General features: G+C 37.3%; 1 pseudogene; it reads left to right on the top strand.

The window, feature by feature from the left end:
- Positions 1-3,922: 3,922 nt before the first annotated feature.
- Positions 3,923-12,091, top strand: LOC102859612 (annotated as a pseudogene).
- Positions 12,092-13,447: the final 1,356 nt, after the last annotated feature.

Here is a 13,447-nt window from a genome sequence, read left to right as displayed (position 1 = left end):
AAGGCCTGAATCGGGCATACCTTCAGTGCTTGGACACATATACATCTACATATGCATATACACATATACATATACACACATATACCTACACAAAACACATATAAGGCACAAGAAGAAGAGAGAAAAGCAGAAACATCTAGTGCAATGCTTACTTTTGGCTATTATTGAATACGTACAATGGTGTTTCTTTATCCTTCATGGTGGAATGAGCTCCTTCATGTGACCTTTTGTTCCTGTGGCTATAAATCCTTGCAAAATTATTTGGAGAAAGTTCCCCTTTAAACTCTGAGAAGTTTTGCTCTATTTTTCTATCCTAAGAGTTTGTTATTTTTGCTCAAGTTGATTGACATTTCCTGGGCAAATGGTAAATAATTTATGGTTTGAGACTTTTTGTGTGGTCCTAGACTGCAATCTGCCTTGTTATTGGTGTGTACCTTGCAAGGCTTGGTCAATAAATTATGAAAAGGAAAGGACTATAGTCAACTATACAAATAAAGTATCTATGATCTTCTAAGAGGGAATTGGTTGCTTTATAGCCTTGTTGGGTAGGCCATGCTTTGAAATAAGCAGTTTGCTCACAAGCAGCCAGCCCCAAAGAGGTTGGCAGACAAAAATCAAAAGGGAAAAAAGAAGAGAGAAGAAGTAGAGAGAGGAAGAATAGAGAGGGGAAGCAAGGAACTTCCTAAAAGATCTGTCACACAAATTAAGGGCTGTTATCACTGACGATAGTGAGAGATGGAATGAGACTTTATGGCAGGTCAGTGATGATGGCAGGGCAAAGAAGTGATGACAAAGACAATAATTCAAAACTATTCCTAAAACATGTGACATTCAGGTGGGTTAAACTCAAGCTCATATTCTGGTTCTTGTAGATCTGTTTAAATTTTATTTGGCCTCAGTTTAAACTTGCACATGAGTCTATTCCACAGTGAGGTTCTGGCTTTGTTTTAACTGCTGATATAGAGCTTCTCCAATGATTCATTCCAAATGATCAGTCTGATTCATATGCAGTCCATCAGGTGAGGTCCATGTGTAAAGTTGCCATTAATATTTTTTAATTTTTTTCCTTTTTTATTGTTTGCATAGAATAATTCACTTACATTGTTTTATTCATGCACATAGTACATTATATAATCCTTCATTTACATTATGTTTCATACACTCATTCACATGCATTGTATTATATAGAACTATATATATTATATAGAATTAATTACCATTGATCTATGCTTATTGTTATTTTTTTAAATAAAATTTTTGTTCTATAACTGGTTTACTCAAAAAGTCTATATATATTGTTCTTCACACAGCATCCTTCCCGTTTCTTTACCCATCCCTCCCTCCACCCATCAAATTGTGCAACGCTTGATTAATCCCCCCATTCCTGCCCATCCTCACCCCTCTGCTCCCTCCCTCCCTCCCCCTTTGATCCTCATACACATTCTACAATGATGGTCTTATATAGTATTTGCTACTATGGGACTGAGTTAGTTCACTTAGCATAAAGCTCTCCAGTTCTTCCCAAATTTGGTAATGATTTACAAAATCATTGTTCCTATATGCTGCATTGTATTCCATTGTGTAAATGTACCATACTTTCTTAATCCATCTGATTGTGGTTGGACATTTTTGCTGTTTCCATGTTCTTGAGATGATGAATAACATTACTATGAACATTGGTGTACAAGTCTCTGTTTGTGCCTCAGTTCTCATTTTCTCAGTATATATTCTAAACAGTGAAATAGCTGGGTCATATAGAATTTCTATGTAAAGCTTTTAGAGGAAGCACCAAACTGTCTTCCAGAATGGTTGCACCATTTTACAGTTCCACCAACAGTGTATTAGAGTTCCTATCTCTCCACATCCAATCCAACATTTATTACTTATTTACATGCTAAACTTTCTCACTGCTACTGGGGGATTATAAAATCTCATTGTACTTTTGATTTGCATATTTCTTATTGTCAGTGATTTGGAGTGTTTCTTCAAGTGTCTGTTGTCCATCCGAATATCTTGCTCTGTGAAAATTCTTTCCATGTCTTTTGCCCATTTTTCAGTTTTGGTATCAGTTTTTTTTATTGTGGAGAACCTGTAGAATTCTGTAAACTTTTAATATGAGACCCTTTTCTAAGATGAAATTGCCAAATGTTTTCCCCAGTCTGTAAGTTTTCTTTTTACTCTGTTGGGAAAAGGTTTTAATATGCACAGGGACTTAGTCTTCAGAAAGTCTCATTGTCTAATCCATCATAGACAAAGCTAGTCCAACTCATCTCACTAATGTCTAGAATTCATTCCATTTAATTTTTCACAACTTCTAGTTTTCTAACATTCATGTTTCATACATTACATGTTACAATTGTTAAAGGATGTTTGCTACTATTTTTTCCTCATTCTGATTGACTTCCAATCTGGGCTCTAGTTTTAATACGATAACTATCTGAAGAATTGACACTTTTGAGTCGTGGTGCTTGAGAGGAGCACTGAACATCCTATGGACTGCCAAAATAATGCACATATATATCTTGGAAAAGAGGCAGACGAATGCCCCTTGGATGTAAGCATGGCAAAGCTTTGTCTTTCAAAGTCTGGACATGTTGCTAAGAGAGGCTATTCCTTGGGAAAGTATAGCATGCATAGAAAGGTAGATAGTCAAAGAAAGGAAGACTAAACACACACACACTCACACACACACACACACACACACTTCCCAAGATGGATTGACACGGTGGTTGTGTCAACAGGCTCAAGTGTATCAGAGATAATGAGGATGGTATAGGATAGGACACAATTCACATCTGTTGTTCACAGGGTGTGAGTCATGGTGAACTTGATGGCACCTAACAACAAAACATTCTCCACTACTGAAACATTTGACCTTTTTCCATCCTTAAATATAAAAGTAAAACCTATAAGGTAGGCATGATCACTATTTTTTACATAAGGAAACTGAGTTTATTGGAAACCTCATAAGTAACGTGCAAGAACTAAAAGTTGAATTGCAGTCTGTTTTATAAGTATTTCTTCACTGCACTCTTCAATGTTATATATATATATATATAATCTCACTATAAACACTCCAAAGAACAAATACTCTCCCACCTCTTTCATAAAGCCTACTCTAATGATTTTAGTCCAAGTCATTTCTCAGTTCTTACTCCAAAAGCATTTATAGTTTCCACATTTTGAGATTTCTAGCAGTGCTTTGATTTTAATGTTGCTATTTAGCTTCTTTAAGGTCTTCTTTCTCAAACTTGGTAGGAAAGGAGTTAATAGTTAGAAAAGAAATAATGAATAACTATGTAGAACTAGGAGCCTTGAACCTGGGAAAATTGGCTAAGATCTCCATACTTCAGTTACTTCATCTAAAAAAAACATGATGATGATAATAATACTTAATCTATAGGCTACTTTGAATACAAAAAAGTTAATTTATATCAATTTCTCTAGCTATTTATCTGGTATTCTAATTTACATGCTCCTAATATTTTGTCTTAGAACATGTGAGTTAGACTTAAGTGATAATTCCATGGCGATCTAAGTCAAACATATAAAAGAAGAAATGCCCATAACGATGAGGCAGGCACTACAGTTGGAAATTACGCAGTTGGTGGCATAGTTTGATGCTGTATATAGCTCGACAAAATATACAAAATGTCAAGCAAGATGGACCGTGAAACAATCCAGATGAGTTACATAAAAACAGCTTGGAATCAAGTCTGGAAACTTTATAAATGGTTGTTGTCTTTGTTGTTTACTGTTGAGTTGGAACCAACCCTTAACTGGCCCTCCAGTGGGTTTTCAGAGGCAGTTAATTACATGGAAGGAGATTGCCCATCCTTCACCCCTGGAATAGCCGATGGATTCAAACCCTGTGCCTTTGAGATTGTAGCACAATTTTCTCACCCATTATTTGAGAGTGACAATGTATACAAATGTTCCAGATGATAAAAATCTTGATATTTTTGGATGTATTTTGTAAATATAGAATTTGAATCTTGCCTTGTAAGGATTCAAACATAGACTACTCTTTGAAACGAAAAAAAAAAAAAAAACCACTCTAGGGAGAAAACATACCAAAAAAAGAGTCCAATTTCAAAAGCAATTTAAATTCTGGAGATTCCTATGATTGGAATGGACTTGACTAAGCCTTGAAGCTAAAGAGCCGATTTAACTATCTATTTACCTCTCTCTTTTTCACAGAAATTAGAAACATTTCTCTAGATAATGCATTTCTAAAAAAAGCCAAAAAAATAAAAAAGAAAATTTACCTACCTTGTTTCTACATTATTCACCAAATACACGAACAGATGAAAATTACCTCTCTAAACATTTCAGTCCATGCCAGAACAAAAAATGGAAATGGAAAGGCAGTTAACCTTAGTATCACTGCATCACTCAAAGGTAGATATGTAAGTATTTATGGATTTCCAATAAAACATGAAAGCAGAATTATCTGCATCCCCTCCAGTTCATTGTCTTCCAGGAGACAATTGTACCCACTACAGAAACAAAAGCCATCAATCATTCTCTCGCACTCTGATTTTTAAAATGAACTATATTATTCATCACAGCTTCCACAATTTCTAAAGTAATCTACTCATTGCTGGTTATTTAAGTTGGAACTGATTAGTATCTGACCCTCACTGGGTCACAGAGGCACAGAGGAATTTGCTCATATTTCTTGGATTTGAACTGCCAAGGGTAGCAGTGGAATTCCTTAGGGACTAAACCACCAGAGATTCCTCAATTTCTAATGTAGATCCAGTTCTTAGAGAGGGGTGTCATGCTTGGAAGGGAGGAGGGGCACTGTAGGAGAGGAAAACCCTGGTGACATGGATTGACACAATTACTGCGGTCCTAAGCATAGGTGTGCCAGAGTCAATGACTGGCTCAGATAGGACAGCGTTCAGAGCTATTGTACATAGGTCACTATGAATCACAGGTGACTGATGACATATAATAAAAACAACTGATAAATATAACTTTCTAAATTTGAGAAATGGTATACTAAAATGGGAAGAATCATTACTGATACAATCATGAAGACTGCAGGTAGAACCCTAAATCCTTTTCCCCTTGTCTTGTATATATCAGGGTCTTGGGAAGACACAGTACTATAAAAATCATAGGGAATTTCCTGCTAGGTCACTGCAAGGAGCCTCCAGTCTCTTCTCGGAGTATGACATCAAGAGTGTATTCTGAGCTTCACATTCTAAGCAGTTAGTTGCCTAGAAGAAGGCAGTCAATGGAAAGAGACAGGTTCATGTTAACAGCTCAACTTAAATGCTTAGCGGACATATCTTTTGGCAAGTTCTTAATCTTTCTCAGGGTTATACTCTAAGATTAAATGAGAATAACAGAAATCCACTTTTATAAGGTTTTCATGAGAAAAACCAAGAGACAGGCAGATAAAACTTTTGAGTTCTTGGCAACAGATGGTGTCATCAAAATTTTGTTCTTGCTTTTTGCATCTCCATTTGGGTCTCTTTACTTTCAGCCACTCATTAGGACAGCATGTAAATTTGATTAGAGTTGTTATCTTCCTTCCATTTTCTGGCATGTAAAATGGCATCCCCCTCCCCAAAAAAACCCAACCCCACCCATTAGATTTAGCTAAATGTTAGATTAGGTATTTCTGGTTCCAAATATTCTTTCTGCTGTTTTAGGAAGTAGGATTTTGGGGTCTATTTGAGGTTGAGCCTTTTCTCTAAGAATTCTCATCCATTCGAAGAATCCTCACCAGTTCTAAGGCTATCAACCCACTGCTGTTTGGTGGATTCTGACTCAGCATGGCCATGCAGGGTGGAGTACAACTGCCTCACACCATTTCCAGGACTGTAAAACTTTATGGAAGCTGACTTTCTCCCATGGAGCAACTGGTGATCTTGAACTGCTGACCTCTTAGTTAGCAGTCTAGTGCTTTAACCATGAAACCACTAGGGCTCACTTTCTAAACTGTAGGTATTTCTCCTTTCAACTAATAGAGGGTAGCAAATCAGCAGGTGCCTTTAATGTGGAAATTATCACTTCTCTTGTGCATAAAATTATTTTTTTTAATCATAAACACCTTCCATGGGATTTTTAATACTAAAAATCTTTACAGGGGGAAATTGCATCTTTCTCTTATAGAACAGCCTGGTGGGTTTGAATGCTGACCTTTTGGTTAGCACTTCAACACATTAAACATTACACTGCTAGCCAGCATAGAATATAACCTCCAGGGCACAGGACAGCATTGTAACTCTTTACTCTTTCTGTTATTTTTTGGATTCATAATGGATGACCACATTGACAAAGTTCAAGTCACTGTCATAGACTCAGTTCTGGATCATAGTGACTCAAGAGGACAGTGTAGAACTTCTCTATAGAGTTTACCAGCCTGTAAATCTTTAGAGGAATCTATCACCTCATCTTTGTCCTGTGATGACCAGTAAAGCATTTGTCAACTGCATTACGAGGGCTCCCTAGCTAAGTCCCATATCGTCTAACAAAGGATTCAACCTTATGTACGCATATGTGAACAACTTTGAAACAGAAACAACAGGAAGACATTGCTGTTACAGTAGAAGAACATTGGATATTGATTCTTTTCTCTTAGAGAAGACAACAACAGATTTGCAAAAATTAGCATTTCTGCTATGAGAAACACCATCTGGAATGTGGGAAGGCTTTTGATCCACTGGCAGACATTTCCATGTAATTGTAAACTTTTTGAGTGGAGGGACTATTACTGATTCCTACCAAATCCCCACTTCAGTATATGCTTGGCCCAAAGTGTGTGGTCAATTTAAAATTGATGGATGCATTAATACATAAATGAATGAATAAAGCTGGAGGAAAAAAATACACTATAATAACCATTTCTAACTGAGGTTAGATTAAATCTAATTAAGACTAAATGAGGCCTAACTATCTTCCCTTCTATTGTTTATTAAGTTGTAACAAAAAGAGGACGACAAGCTCTGCAGCCTAGTGCATACGGAGTTATGCTGCTAACTGGACAGTACACAATAGCATTGTTTTAAAAACTTAAATTCACATACCTATATATGCACACATACACATTAAACAGTGCTATAGTTGGGGATACCTATACTAATGTGCAAACCCATGATCTGGAAGAATAGTACCACATTCTTAATAGTGAATTTTATCTATGAATGAGATTAAGTGCACTAGTCAATGGGCCCCTGCCTTCAATGTATCCATTATTATAAGAAGGATCTATTCACGTGTTCCTTGTTACTGTGTGCCATCAAGTTGGAAGTGACTCAGAGCTGACCCTACAGCAGGTTTTACGTGGTAGTGAATTGCATGGGTGGAAATTTCCCATTTTGAGATAGAAAAACTAATCAAAGGTAATATAGGAACCATGAGAGAAGGAAGGACAACTGTCTCCACTACAAGTGACTGCTTCTGAAAAGCCAGTGGAGGGTCAGCTGTGTGTCACTCCCAACTCCATTGCATATAACAACAGCAATATTGAGACAGTAATATCTGTTACCATATCTGCTTTGGAAATTTATTTGAAGCAATATTTCTCTAGTGATCCCATCTTTAGATTGATTCATTTGTTCATAACTTTGACTTATTGTTCAATCTTTCAACAAAGTCGTACTGAGAATTTACTTATTTTGTGTCAGAAAATATGCCTTAGTTGGAGATACACAGATGAATATGTTATGTCACAAATCTCACAGAGTTTACCCTTATTACAAAGGTTTAAGAACACATTTTATATTTGAAGGAATTCACTATTCTTCCCCTTCATTCTGGAGATTTAAGAGGCAGAATGTGTCGTCCCAAGCTGACCAGCTAAGAAACTGTAGCTGAGTATAATACATAAAATGAAAAGAATTTTAATTACAAATGGTATCTGAAAATGGGTTCATACTGGAAAGCACTTCCTGATGAGTTCACACCTCAGATTTTAGTCAGGAAAATAGACAATCAGCTTTCCAGACTTTCTTCACTCAGCCCTGAAATGTCTTAAGTCCTGCAGGTTCCTAACCTGTCTCATATTTCACAAGTGATTCCATGAGTCATGATCATGTAATCAAGGTCTGCCAGAGAACTGCCTTGAAGCATCATGCCCAAAACGTAGTCCTTCCTCAGTGAGGCTTAGGAGTCCTCTGAGCAACTAGTCATAACATGGCCAGCTCAAATAATAATCAATCTAGACTATTTCTCAGCTAGTTATTAGATTCATGTGCAGAAAAAGGCCTCCTGAGTAGTACTTACTAAAGGCTGTATTTCAGTCATGGGACTAAATAGATTCATGTTTCAGGTACTTTTCTGAATGTTAGTCTTTCTCACAAACCAGTGTAAAATATTCTGTTAACTTTCTCATCATTTACTTTCCATAAAGCATCTGTTGAAAAAAGGACAAATACTACAAAATATTTTTGTTTTAAAAAGCTAGAGCAAGGCACAGAGAGATTTTTTTTTTATATGCTAGAGCAAGGTACAGAGAGAATAGACACAGAGAGAATCAATCTAGTATGGGGACTAGGGAGGGGAAGGGAGATGGAACATAGAAATTAACTGCTAGATAACAAACACCTATTAGGATGGATGGAGGAAAGGACAATGTGGAATGACTAGATAGATACTGTGAAATTTAGCTAATGTAATGGGAAAGAATATGCATGAATGGCTGACTTAAGAATAAAACAAAGCCAATATACTTTTTAAACTTTTACTCAAATAAAAATAAATATAAAAACTCATAATCTATTGATCCTTTATTATATGCCAGGTACCATATTAGGCATGATAACAATGCAGCAGTCTTCCTCAGGAACTTCCTGCTCTAACAGGGAAGTATTTTCATTCATTCTACATATATGTGTTTATTGTTGGTAGTTGTTATTTAGTAGGCTCTAACTCAGAGTGATTGCCTATATATATATTAGAATGGAGCCTTGCCTGGTTCTAGTCACCAGGTAAGAATAATAAGAACCTTAGTTATTGACCCTCAAAGAGATCAGAGCCTAACAAAACCCGTTTCCAAGGCTATGTCTTACTCATCTATGTACCCATTGTTCATGACAATCCTGGCATAGATTCAGCAACTCAAAGTTTGTTGAATGTATGAATAAATCAGTATATGAGAGATTAGTCATTACAAAAGTATAATAATGGACATTAGACCAAAGAGGACCTCAGGCAGACATGATGTCCCTCTCCAAGGACTGATCCCTGCTTGCAACATTCCCAAAAATATGTCAGATGAAGCTGCAGTATCCTTGCCTCCAAGGAGCAGCCCAGTTTCACCCACTCCAGGATAAAACTGTCTGTTCCCTTAGCAGTTGTGTGTGTGTGTGTGTGTGTGTGTGTGTGTGTGTAATAAAAGCATATATATATATAAGATAATAGCATATATAAGATAATAGTATATATAAAATATATATACACACATACATATATATGTATACATATATATATGTATATATGTGAATTTATCATGACTAAATGAGTGCACATTTATTTCAGTAACAAAATAATATAAGTCATCACATAACAAAGCAATCTTATAAATTGATACAGAAAAGGCCTTTGACAAAATCTAACAGTTCTTCCTGATTAAAATGCTCAGGAAAATGGGAAAAGAGGAAAATTTTTTCACACCGTGAGAAGTATATGTGTAAAACCAAAAGCCAACAATGTTCTCAATAGAGAGACATTAAAAGTATTCTCTTTAGAACAGGAACTAGGCAAAGTACCTACTATCACTACTCCTATTCAATATTGTATTGGAAGTCTTAGTGAGAGTAATAAGACAAGATAAGGAAATTCACCTGAATGGTCACGCTGAGCAAGTCAATTGCGTACAGTGGATTTGCAAACAGGATGGTTCTCCTTCTACTGACTTAGTTTCTGGAGGATCTGATTATCAAATGATTCACTGGGAGACAGAGAATAACCAGCTTTTAAGAGCAGTCCATCTCCAAGACCATGAGGGACCTGTCAACTCACTGTGTGCTGTTTAACAGAGGAGTGCTTCAGATTCCACCCTCCAAACGCTGATATTTTCTGCAGCTCCAGATTCAACTGTCCGTGTCTGGTCTAAAAAGGATTCAGAAGTAAAATGTCTTCAGACTTTGGAGTTTGGAGATGGATTTGCTCTGGCTCTCTCCTTATCTTTTTTGCCCAACACTGATGTACCAATATTGGCATGCGGTGATGAGGACTTGTTCAACAGAACGAGCAGTTTCAGAAAGTGCTTTCTCTGTCTGGACATGAGGACTGGATAAGAGGCGTGGAATGGGCAGTCTTCCGTGGAGATCTTTTCCTCACAAGCTGCTCACAAGATTGCCTGATAAGAGTATGGAGCTGTATGTAAAATTGGCATCTTTAGAAACTAAGGATGCTGATTGTATAAGATTGAAAGAAAATACTTTTACTATAGAAAATGAGAGTGCTAAAATAGAATTTGATGTTACTCTGGAGACTGTACTAGCTGGTCACAAAAACTGGGTAAATGCAGTTCACTGGTAGCCCTCATTTTACAAAGATGGAGTTCTGCAGCAACCAATGAGATTGTTGTCTGCCTCAAGTGGATAAAACCATGATTCGCTGGGCTCCAGATGAAGAGTCAGGAGTTTGGAAAGAACAGGTTTGAGTAGGTGAGGTTGGTGGGAACACTCTGGGCTTTTATGACTGCCAGTTCAGTGAGGATGGCTCCATGATCATCGCACATGCTTTCCATGGAGCATTGCACCTTTGGAAGCAGAAAGCAGCCAACCCAAATGAGTGGACGCCCGAGGTTGTCATTTCAGGACACTTTGATGGCGTCCAAGACCTCACGTGGGATCTAAAAGGAGAATTTATCATCACTGTTGGCATTGATCAGACAACACGACTTTTTGCTCAATGGAAGAGAAAAGGCCAGTCACAGGTGACTTGGCATGAAATTGCAAGGCCTCAGATATACGGATATGATCTGAATTGTTTAGCCATCATTAACTGATTCCAGTTTGTATCTGGAGCAGAAGAAAAAGTTCTTAGAGTGTTTTCTGCTCCTCGAAATTTTGTGGAAAATGTCTGTGCCATCACAGGCCAGTCAGTGAATCACATACTTTGTAATCAAGACAATGATCTTCCCGAAGGAGCTACTGTCCCTGCTTTGGGATTATCAAATAAAGCTGTCTTTCCAGGAGATACAACTCCTCAGCTTCTGATGAAGAGGAATTCTTAAGTCTGGTTCTGAGTATCACCAGATGGCCTTTCAACCTTCCCTCCTTGCTGAGCCTCCCACTGAGGATCATCTTTACAGAATACTTTGTGGCTTGAAGATCAAAAGCTATATGGACATGGTAATGAAATATTTTCTCTTGCTTGTAACAATTCAAAGACTCTGCTTGCCTCAGCATGTAAGGAAGCCAAAAAACAGCATGCAGTTATCATTCTTTGGATTACCACATCTTGGAAACAGGCACAGACTTTAATTTTCCACAGTTTGACCGTCAAACATATGGCCTTTTCACCAAACGACAGGTACTTACTGGCTGTTTCCCGAGATCGGGCCTGGTCATTGTGGAGAAGGCAGGAAACAGTCGTAGAGCCCATTTTTGTGCTGTTTGCCTGCACCAACACAGTCACTGGTGTGCACTGTAGAATTATTTGGTCTTGTTCCTGGAGTCCTGATGGCAAATATTTCTTCAGAGGGACTCGAGACAGAAAGGTGGTTGTCTGGGGCAAGTGTGACCCTGATAGTGACTCTTTAGATCACAACATTGGCCCCTGCTCCTCAATCCTGGACGTGGGTAGGTCAGTGACAGCTGTCAGCGTCTGTCCAGTGCTTAGCCTTTCCTAGTGGTACATTATTGCAGTAGGATTAGAACGTGGAAAGATTTGTTTGTACAGCTGGGAAAAGACTGATCAAGTTCCAGAAGTAAATGACTTGATGTACTGCGTAGAAACAACTAACAGCCAAAGTCACACACTTCCTATCAGAAGATTGTGCTGGAAAAATTGTAGTGAAGATACTGAAAAGAGTGAAGGAGAGAGTGCAGAATGGTTGGTGTTTGCAAGCTGTGGCGAAGATCACACTGTGAAGATACACAGAGTTAAGAGATGCACTCTGTAAAGGACAGCACAGCTACAGGTGTCTGAAGCAATGCGATCAGCGGTGTCTTAAAATGTTTATCATGTACATGCATCACCTTTGTTTACCTTTGCAACTTAACTTTAATTTTTAGGTCATATTTGAGTCCTTACTTGAGTTACAGATCTTAATTGAGTTGTAGTCATTTTGCAGTCCTTATTTGAGTTCCAGATTATTTGAAAAGCCAGTGCAAACTGTGAATCTTTTTCTCACTGTTGTTGTGAGTGATTATACACCCACACTTTCACACATACTTTTAGAGAGATGGGTCTCCTGCAAAGAACTCCTATTATTTGTCACTGAATTTTCACAATCTTGTGGCTCTTCTTTTGATATGCCTCTTCTGAAATATTTCATTATTTACTACATTATTTAAACTATATTTCATTATTTACCTTCTTCAGAGGGTCGCCCTGGAAAATAGTAGCAGAGGAAATCCAGACTACTCAATTTATATGTTAACCACTTTTGTAAATAAACATATCTTACAAAGTGTGCTAAAAAAAGATAAGGAAATTCAAGGCACACAAATTAACAAAAAGGAGTAAAATTATCTGTGTTATGCAGATGATATGATAGTATCCTTAGAAAACTCTAAAGATTCTGCAAGAAAACGGTTGGACATAGCCAATTCAGTAAAGTAACAGGATACAAGATCAACTTACAAAAGTCAACTGGATTGCTCCACAGTAAAACAGAGAACATAGAGGAAGAAATAAGAAAAACAATACCAATTACAATAGTCATTCACAAGATGAAATACTTAGGAACAAATCTAACTAAAGACACAAAAGACCAATACAAAGAAAATAAGGAACATTACTGCAAGAAACTGAAAACAGACCCAGAGAAATGGAAGAACATACTATACTCATGGATAGGGAGACTCAATATTGTGAAAATTACAATTCCACCACAAGCTAACTACTAGTTCAATGCAATCCTAATACAGATACCAATTCTTTCCTTCAGTGAGATGACAAAGGCAGTTTCCAATTTTGTCTGGCATGAAAGAGATCCTGAATAACCAAAGCGCTATTGAAAAAGAAAAACAAAGTAGGAGGCATAATATTCCCCAATCTCAAATTCTACTACAGGGTCACAGTAACCAAGACAGTATGGTATTGGTACCATGGCAGACAGTAGAACAACCGAATAGAATTGAGAAACCAGAAATTAATTCATCTACCTATGGTCACATGATCTTTAACAAGGAAACAAGATCAGTTCAGTAAAGAAACAAAAGTCTGTTTGGCAAATACTGCTGGCAAAAATTATCTGCAGAAAATTTAAGCAAGACCCACTTTTCACACCATACACATAAACTGACTCAAAATT

The sequence above is a fragment of the Elephantulus edwardii genome, unplaced genomic scaffold (assembly GCF_000299155.1).
Source record: "Elephantulus edwardii isolate Elephantulus edwardi_28Jun2011 unplaced genomic scaffold, EleEdw1.0 scaffold00163, whole genome shotgun sequence".
Taxonomy (NCBI): domain Eukaryota; kingdom Metazoa; phylum Chordata; class Mammalia; order Macroscelidea; family Macroscelididae; genus Elephantulus; species Elephantulus edwardii.
The sequence above is the reverse complement of the archived record's forward strand: the minus strand, read 5'-3'. Positions and strand labels throughout refer to the sequence as shown.